At 37.4% G+C, this 8651-nt stretch overlaps 1 pseudogene; it reads right to left on the bottom strand.

The window, feature by feature from the left end:
- The window catches only part of LOC102483945 (ATP synthase subunit delta, mitochondrial pseudogene), a 12120-nt pseudogene extending 3491 nt beyond the window's left edge, over positions 1–8629 (bottom strand).
- Between the last annotated feature and the right edge of the window lie 22 nt (positions 8630–8651).

Here is an 8651-nt window from a genome sequence, read left to right as displayed (position 1 = left end):
AAATTTATTAATTTAATTGTATATTTAATTTAAATTTTATGACATAAATCTAAATATTTAATAACTTAAAAACAAATTAACATAACTTTAGCTTTTTATTTTTAACTTTAAATGTTTAAAAAATATACTCAAACTTGGTTTTCAAATATTATTGTTCTTTGAATATAATTACATTTTAATCCTTTGATCATTACCATCAATAGAACAGATTGTGTGATAATCTTGATTCTGACAACCTAACTAGTGACTTCCCTGATACAAAAGCAAGAAAAATAATGTTATAGAATAAACATATAGCTTATAAATTTTATATCTTTATTTTATTAATCATCTAAAGCATCTCTGCTCCATCAATAAAACATCAGACAATCATAATTAGATGTCATCTTCCTGGATATTTTGCCAGTCTGGTGTCTTATGAAAACTATGGCTTTATACATCTTTTAATATTGTCAATTCAAAGATATTTATCAAAACAAGAGAATAGAACGCATTTTATTTAACAGTTCATTAACTTAATTTGTGACTTAAAATGTTCTGAAATACAGTATATGGGCCTCCATTTCATTTTTGCTCCAGGCCATTCAAATCCTTTGAATACAGGATTTCAGAGAATCCTAATGTCAGGGCACCTTCAGGAGGGCATAGGTTACTGGCTCAAGACATCTAGATTTCCATTTCAGTCCAGAGTGGGGAAAGTCAACACCTTATTTTTAGCCAATACACATAAATTTCATCCATTTACCAAAGAAAAAATTATTTTCTCACCTATTATCCTAATTAACAGAACTTTGGTGTTTATCAAACAAAGAAAAGAAAAATTAAGGTATAGTCTTCAGGGGTCAGCAGGTGGCATGGTGGTTAAGACCACAGTTCAAGTCCTGGACCTGGTGACATCTAGATTTCCATTTCAGTCCAGAGTGGGGAAAGTCAACACCTTATTTTTAGCCAATACACATAAATTTCATCCATTTACCAAAGAAAAAATTATTTTCTCACCTATTATCCTAATTAACAGAACTTTGGTGTTTATCAAACAAAGAAAAGAAAAATTAAGGTATAGTCTTCAGGGGTCAGCAGGTGGCATGGTGGTTAAGACCACAGTTCAAGTCCTGGACCTGGTGTCTAGCTTTATTTCTTTCCCACTTTCTCTCTCTCTCTCTCTCTCTTTCTCTCGTCAAATGAAAATAAGTGAATAAATAAATAAAATTAAATAATTAAAAAAAAAGATATAGTCTTCAACTTTGTTGATTTGTCTTTCAAATACTAATTAACCACCCTTGGAGTATGCATTCCTATTTAGGGTATTTCAACTGTTAACTATCAGGAAGCTGAAGGTTACAATGAAGTATCATAGCTTATAAATAGTAGTATTTAAAGTAATTACAGTAAATTAACAATCACCATTTACGAAGGCTTTATACATCAAGATTTCTACCATTAATTAGCAATTCTTTAATGTGATCCATTAAGTCCTTGATTCAGACAATGCCAGACTTTCTCTGAAAGGTCAAAATTTTATACCTCCGCTGCCTTCTCAAGAAAGTGGTAGCTTGAGCTTCTGTTTAATCTCTACAGTACCACTTAGCACTTTTGAGCACACAGAATAGCAAAGACATCTCTCTTTACTGCTGGTACCTGGATGTCACTTATAGCATTTGACTAAACTTAAAGAGATTAGAAATATTCCACCTCTCACTACCCACTTCTCAGATTAAGATACACAGCCATAACAGTGTCTAACTCCTCACTGAAGCCAGTTTAGCCAGTTTAAACTAATATTTGAGGTATTAGTAGATTTCTTTACTTAAGCCATATAACTCAGTTCATTAAATCTCTATGGTAGCTCAAAGATTTCCTTAACAAGAGTTGAATACAATGATCACTTAACCATCACTATCTAGAGAGAAGAATTCCAAACACCCCCAGTCTACCTTGGCCGCCACCTCCATTTGGAACAAAACCAGTCCCAGGCAAGTGAAAACTCAAGTCAGAAGTTGATTCTATTCTAGTGGAAATAACGGACTGCTTGTATTACATGTCATTTCTCTGATCCACTACATTTTCCTAATGATTTCTTTCAGTCCTTTAAGTTTTCAGGCTTTGAGCTTTCTTTCTTACCAACATTGTATATGGGACTTCAGTAGAACCTCGAGATTCCTTTATGAGCTAGCTATTGGAATGCCTGTGAAAGAGTACCTTCACACTTTTTTCCAGGAAGGTTAAAGACTGAGCTGAAAAGGGAACCAGCAGTTGGTGTAATGGCTATGTTGCTGGACTCACATGTAGTCGACCATGGTTCGAGTCCCAGACTCAGTGTCTTAAACTCACGCCGGGTCTGTGTGCGTGCATGCCCAAGATCTCAAGAGGAGAATGGAGAGGGGATTGCAGCGTGGTCATCCCCCCGGTAGGTGATTTCTCACTTTCTATCTCTCTGTCTCTCTCTGCCTTTCTGGCGAGCGCACAGGCCCTATAGCAAAAACTCAAAAAAAAAAAAAAAAAAAAAAAAAAAAGAATGGACCAAAAAGGAGCAGCCAGTGGTGTGGTAGTTGAGGTGACTTGGTTCTCACATGGTCAAATGAGTGCTTTGAGTCCCAGATTGGCAGCTAGTAAGCAAGCTGGGTGTTTGTGCATGCATGCCCAAATTTCCGAGAGGAAAGTTAAGCAGAAAGGATTGCAGAATGGCCATCCCTTCAGGGGATGCTTTATCACTTTCTCTGTCTCTCTCTCTGGCAAGTGCATGCACCCCATAGCAAAAACAAACAAAAGGCTGCACGTGGAGTTTTTAAGAGTCCTTCATCAACACTAGCTGTTGTACAATACCTTGCTTGGGCCTCTGCTGCCTGTCCAACATCAATAACTGGAAGAGGTAAGAGTTAGGGTGACCATTTATCCTGGTTCACCTGAAACTGAGGAATTATTTGAGATGTAAGAACTATCAGACCTAAAAACAGAAAAGTCCTGTGCAAATCTGAACTAGTTTGTCACTCTAGTGGAGGGACTGGTTGGAGTCTAACAAACTAGCACAGAACAGGAGTTTAACGGACAGGAAATCTAGCCCAAGTTTGTTACATTGGTATTAACACATTTCCCTTGTATGAAGCTCCTCAGGGCAGTGTTGTCTACATGTAAGTTGTAGCCTTACAAAAAGGAATTTACTTTTTATATTTTTTTGAAAATTTTAAAAAATTAACTTTCACATTCTCCTGGCTCTGACTCAAAGCTTACCCGAGGGTCCTGAAAAATTTTGCGACTGTCATTTGCCTTGACGAAATAAATTACCTCAAACCTGGGCCTCTGTGATAGTCCATTAACATCCGTCATTTACCTCCTCATGCATATGCCTCTCAGTTGAGTTAACCTTAAACTCTCCTCTCTAGTTTTCTTTTCTTGTAAACAAAACAGTTTATACTGACAGAGATATAATAGTTGTTAATTATTAGGTAGAGTACATTTTATCCAAAGATTTCAAAAAATTGAAATTATTCATTCAACAGATACTTACTGAACAATTCCTATGCCATTAGCACTGTGTTCAGTGCTAAGGATATATACATGCAATGCAATATGCAGATAATGCAAGCACAATCTGCCATTCTAGTGAAGGTTACTAAAAAGTAAATGAGCAACAACAGTGAGGTAAACAGTATGAAGGTCAAGTTCCCCAAGCTATGAGAATATATGGAAGAAATAACTGATCCAGATTTAGGGGTTGTGGAGGACTAAATGGATAAGTAGAACTTCATGTATTTATGTGTTAATTCCACATCTATTCATTGTGAGTTTAACGTAAATCAGGCACTGTGAAAGACATTATAGGTAAATGAATGTAAATATATAGTTTTTATGTTGAAGAAGTTTGTCTGGTATGAAAAAAATACATGTAAATAAATAAATATGCTGTAATAAATGCTATAAAGGTTGGTAAGGAAAATTTTACATAAGAGATTACTTCTGTATATAATTGTATCTGACCTTAACAGTTAAAGAGTTCTTGGAGGTAACCAGAGAATAGAAAAGGCTCTCCAGGTAGAGGCAAATGCTTGTGGAAATACACAGAGGTGTGAAAGAACATGAGCAAAAAGTTTATTACAAGCAATTGTAGTTATGGCTAAGGGTAAGATATTTGTGAAGAGTGGTAGACAAGGACTGGAATGGTAGATGGCATCAGATCATAGGCCTTTTATGCCATCTTAAGGAGTCTGAATTCATTCTATTATAGAAGATATGGGAAGCCACAGAATGGTTTTAAGTCAAGAAGTGAACTTCTCAGATTTGTGGTTTAGAAAGATATCTGTAAAGATGGTAAAAATGGACTGTTATGATCTTCAAAATCACCTTATGACAGGAATATAGGAGATATTTTCACTAACGTTTTATATATAAAAAACTAGGGAAGGGAAATGTTATGCAATTTGCCCAAGATCCCATAGGTGATTCCAAAATTGAAGGAAATCCGCATCTTGTGCAGATAGGAATATGGGTAGAAACCTCTATGAAGTTCATCTTTGGCTTCAATTGTTTTATCCTTAAAAGTAATCTTTAAAAGCTAATGGCCAGCAGGTAGTGTGGTGTTTAAGACCTAGATTCCCACATGGCTCAAGTCCCAGAGCTGGCAGCTTGCTTTCTCACTTCCTCACAGAATGGTTTTAAGTCAAGAAGTGAACTTCTCAGATTTGTGGTTTAGAAAGATATCTGTAAAGATGGTAAAAATGGACTGTTATGATCTTCAAAATCACCTTATGACAGGAATATAGGAGATATTTTCACTAACGTTTTATATATAAAAAACTAGGGAAGGGAAATGTTATGCAATTTGCCCAAGATCCCATAGGTGATTCCAAAATTGAAGGAAATCCGCATCTTGTGCAGATAGGAATATGGGTAGAAACCTCTATGAAGTTCATCTTTGGCTTCAATTGTTTTATCCTTAAAAGTAATCTTTAAAAGCTAATGGCCAGCAGGTAGTGTGGTGTTTAAGACCTAGATTCCCACATGGCTCAAGTCCCAGAGCTGGCAGCTTGCTTTCTCACTTCCTCTCTCTCTGGTGACTGCATGTGCCCTATAGCATATTTAGAATAATAATAACAATGATAATAAAAAATAATTATTTTTTAAAAATCTGATTCTGGCTGCACTCTTGATTCCAATTAGTTTCGCATAATTGATTGGATAGAATTTGTAGCAGTCTGAATCAGGTGCTTTGAGGCATTGACTTGCTTCACAATAGGCTTTTCTATTTCCTAGGCAAAAGTCTCAATCATTCATATTTCCTAATGTTACTCTGAATCTTATACTCTAGACTGCAATAGAGCTATGGAAATAGTCTAGCTGTAGAAATATAAAGTCAACTCCTTTAAGAAAGTGACATTTTAATGCTCTAATATTGTAAACATGTCAAAATGGTTGGCACTGGCTCAAATCTGTTTCTTGTGATATTTCTGGGATATACAGGTGGCAAATTGTGAGATCGTCTTTGGTTTGCTTTTCTTCCTTTTCCAGTTTTCAAAATAACCCCATAAATTGGGATTTTCTTTTTCCCCAAATTATCTATAGTTAATACTTCATTTTTCAGAAAGTTTATTAATAACAATAAATTTTAAGAATTAAACTCGTATAAAAATATAGCTTAAATTATTCCTAAAACATCTGAATTTTGTTAAGAGGCGAAAGGTAACAAGTCTGTACATGGCTAAGGGTAAGCTTCCCTTCAGTTTACCAATTTTTTCCTCTGTAACAGTGGATCTCAGAATGTGGCCTCAGAGTCAGCAGTATTTGCATCGCTTGGGAACTTGTTACAAACTCTTAGCCTGTATTCCAGACTTAGTACAGTGCCCAGGGGTGGGAAGTGGGGGCCAGCAATCTTTTTCCAAAAGTCATCCAGGTGATTCCGATGTAGGTTAAAGCTTGTGGCATACTGGTATAAAGGAAAAAATGTACGCCTCAGACTATGGTAAGATATGGTTTTAATAACAATCCCAAGCAGGTGATTTTAATACATCATCAGTTTCCTGGTGCTATGATTTATCTGGTTAATAACTAATCACCTTTGCTTGTCTTACTACAAATACTACCTGATAAATGACATCTGTTCATTTGTTTATTCATAGACTTCCATCTCCATGTGTTTCAGATTCCTGCGTAAGTTTGGAATTCACTGATCTATAAGATACTATACACTAGAAAAAGACCAGCTACATAATCTGTGGTACAAAATGAAAACGTGGAGTACCTTACTCAAAAATTAAGAATTTCAAGAAGGTGAAAGCAAAACATTAAACTAAGTCCAAAGCTTCCTGCTAAGCACAGACCTGTAACAATACAGATTCAATGCCCAGAGATGAGTTTTTGGTTTTATCTAACAACACTTTTTTGTTTGTTTTTACCATGGAAATCACACAATGCCATGAAGGTAAGTCACATCTTCCCCTCAGGCATTATCAATTTTACCTCCCATGCCGGCAGCCTCCACAGACAGACATGCTCTTTTACTTTTTGGTTGGTCTTGGTTGTCTTCCATTTATCTATCCAAATGAGTCTGTGCTTCAAAATCCAACTTAAGTTCTTGTGAAATCGTCTCCTACCACCTTCATTCATTAACTTCTGTCTATTCAAACTTTTCTTTTATACCATACATTTATTCTTATTTTTTCACCATTAATGATTGTTAATATGTTCATCTTGATTTTTGAATAAGAATATAACATCTTGAGTTTTGAAATGCTGAAACCAGTATTCAAAGGAAAAAGTACAGGTTTTTGAGTTTAATAAAGTACAAATATCATCTCAAATTTACTACCAGTGATTAGGCAAATTACTTAACTTTTGAGCCTCAGAATCTTCATCAAAAAGATAAGATTTAGTTTAGTGGGTTGATGTGAGGATGAAGTGACACAGCATATGTAAAGCCTATTAGCACATATGAAGGCTCATCAAATATCGATTTCTTTACAACACATATACTTCCTCATATCTGATTTTGCTTCAGCAAACAGACTAACTCTAAACATGTGTGCAGTATTCACCAAATATTCCTTCTTTGGAAGTGAGTATATTATATTTTTAATGTACTATTTTATATACATCCACGAGGTAAACCAATCCCATTTCAAATTTTGTATGTCTTTATCTCTGATTTGTTTGCAATTTTTTTTCACATTCTGATTTTTGTAAAAAATTGGGGAACCAGCAGTTAGCGTAATGGCTATGTCGCTGGACTCCCACGTAGACGACCGAGGTTCCTGTCCTGGACCGGGTGGCTTAGAACTCACGCCGGGCGCGTGTGCGTGCATGCCCAAGATCCCCAGAGGAGAATGGAGGAGAAGGGATTGTGGCATGACCATCCCCCCTGGGGGGTGATTTCTCGCTTTCTGTCTCTATGTCTCTCTCTGTCTGGAGAGCGCATGCGCCCTAGAGCGGAAAAAAAAACCTATCAAAAAAAATAAACATTTAACTTTGTAGAAGTATTTGCATTTTCTAAGCCTTTTTACAGCTATTATGTTATTAAAGCCACTTGTGATGGATGAAAGTATATATATATTTATATTTCTTTTTTGGAGAGGTTTCTGCTACAGGGCGCATGCGCACGCCAGAAAAAGAGAGAGAGAGAGAGAGGGGGAGCTAGCGCGAGCGAGAGAAATCACCTTCCCCCCCACCCCCCCAGAGGGGATGGCCACGCTGCAATCCCTTCTCCTCCTCCATTCTCCTCTCGGGATCTTGGGCACGCTCGCACACACACCCGATGTGAGTTTAAGCCACGGGTCCGGGACTCCGACACGGTCGACTACATGTGAGTCCAGCGACATAGCCATTACGCTAACTGCTGGTCCACCGAAAGGATATTCTTATCCTCAGTGAAAAAACCTTTAAAAATGGACACCAATAGGTTAAAGAATTGCTCTAAATCAAACAGTACTAGCGTAATTACAGTGAAATGTCCATAAAAGCTGAGTCTAAACTGAAATCTGCTATCTCATCTAATATTTTCTTTTCCTACTATGCCGAACTATCTCAGGTAAACAATATATCTGTAAAGCAAATACAGGAACAGTTACTTTAATTGACTAAAGTAATATGAATAAGACGATTTCTTTTTAAGTAGGGCACAAATTATAGTAGGAATTGAGGTTTGCTGAATTAAAAACGGCAGGTAACGTGCTACCTATAACTCCTTGTTTAAACTCTTTTGACAGACACATTTTAAATGGGCCATTTTTAAAGGCAGTTTCAATTTGGGGCCTACCACATCACGCTTGAAAGCTGTTTTCCTCCATGTGAATTATTTCTTCTTCCAGTTCAAACCACACTTGGCTTGGCAAAAATATGAGTGAAAGGTCCCCAAGGACTGTTCCTATCCATCAAACCACAGCCCACGGATCCTCAGATATTCCCACGCGAAACCACCACAACACCGGACCCTAAGCCAAAGGTCCGCTAGCGTGAGGGCTAGGCATAAAAGGCGAATGGGAAGGCAGCACCCCTTTCTGCTCCCACCCTCTTCACGTTCGCCACATCCAATCGGTTTTCCTTGTGATGCAGTTGGCTCCTGGGATTGGTCAGGAGTGGGACCGGGCGCGGGACCAGCGCACACAGGCGGAGCACTGAGACTTGTCCGTCACGTGCGGCAGCCAGGCCTCCGAGCCTCGCTGCGC

Source organism: Tupaia chinensis, unplaced genomic scaffold (genome assembly GCF_000334495.1).
Source record: "Tupaia chinensis unplaced genomic scaffold, TupChi_1.0 Scaffold149798_1, whole genome shotgun sequence".
NCBI lineage: Eukaryota > Metazoa > Chordata > Mammalia > Scandentia > Tupaiidae > Tupaia > Tupaia belangeri.
This window is presented reverse-complemented; position numbering and strand designations above follow the sequence as displayed.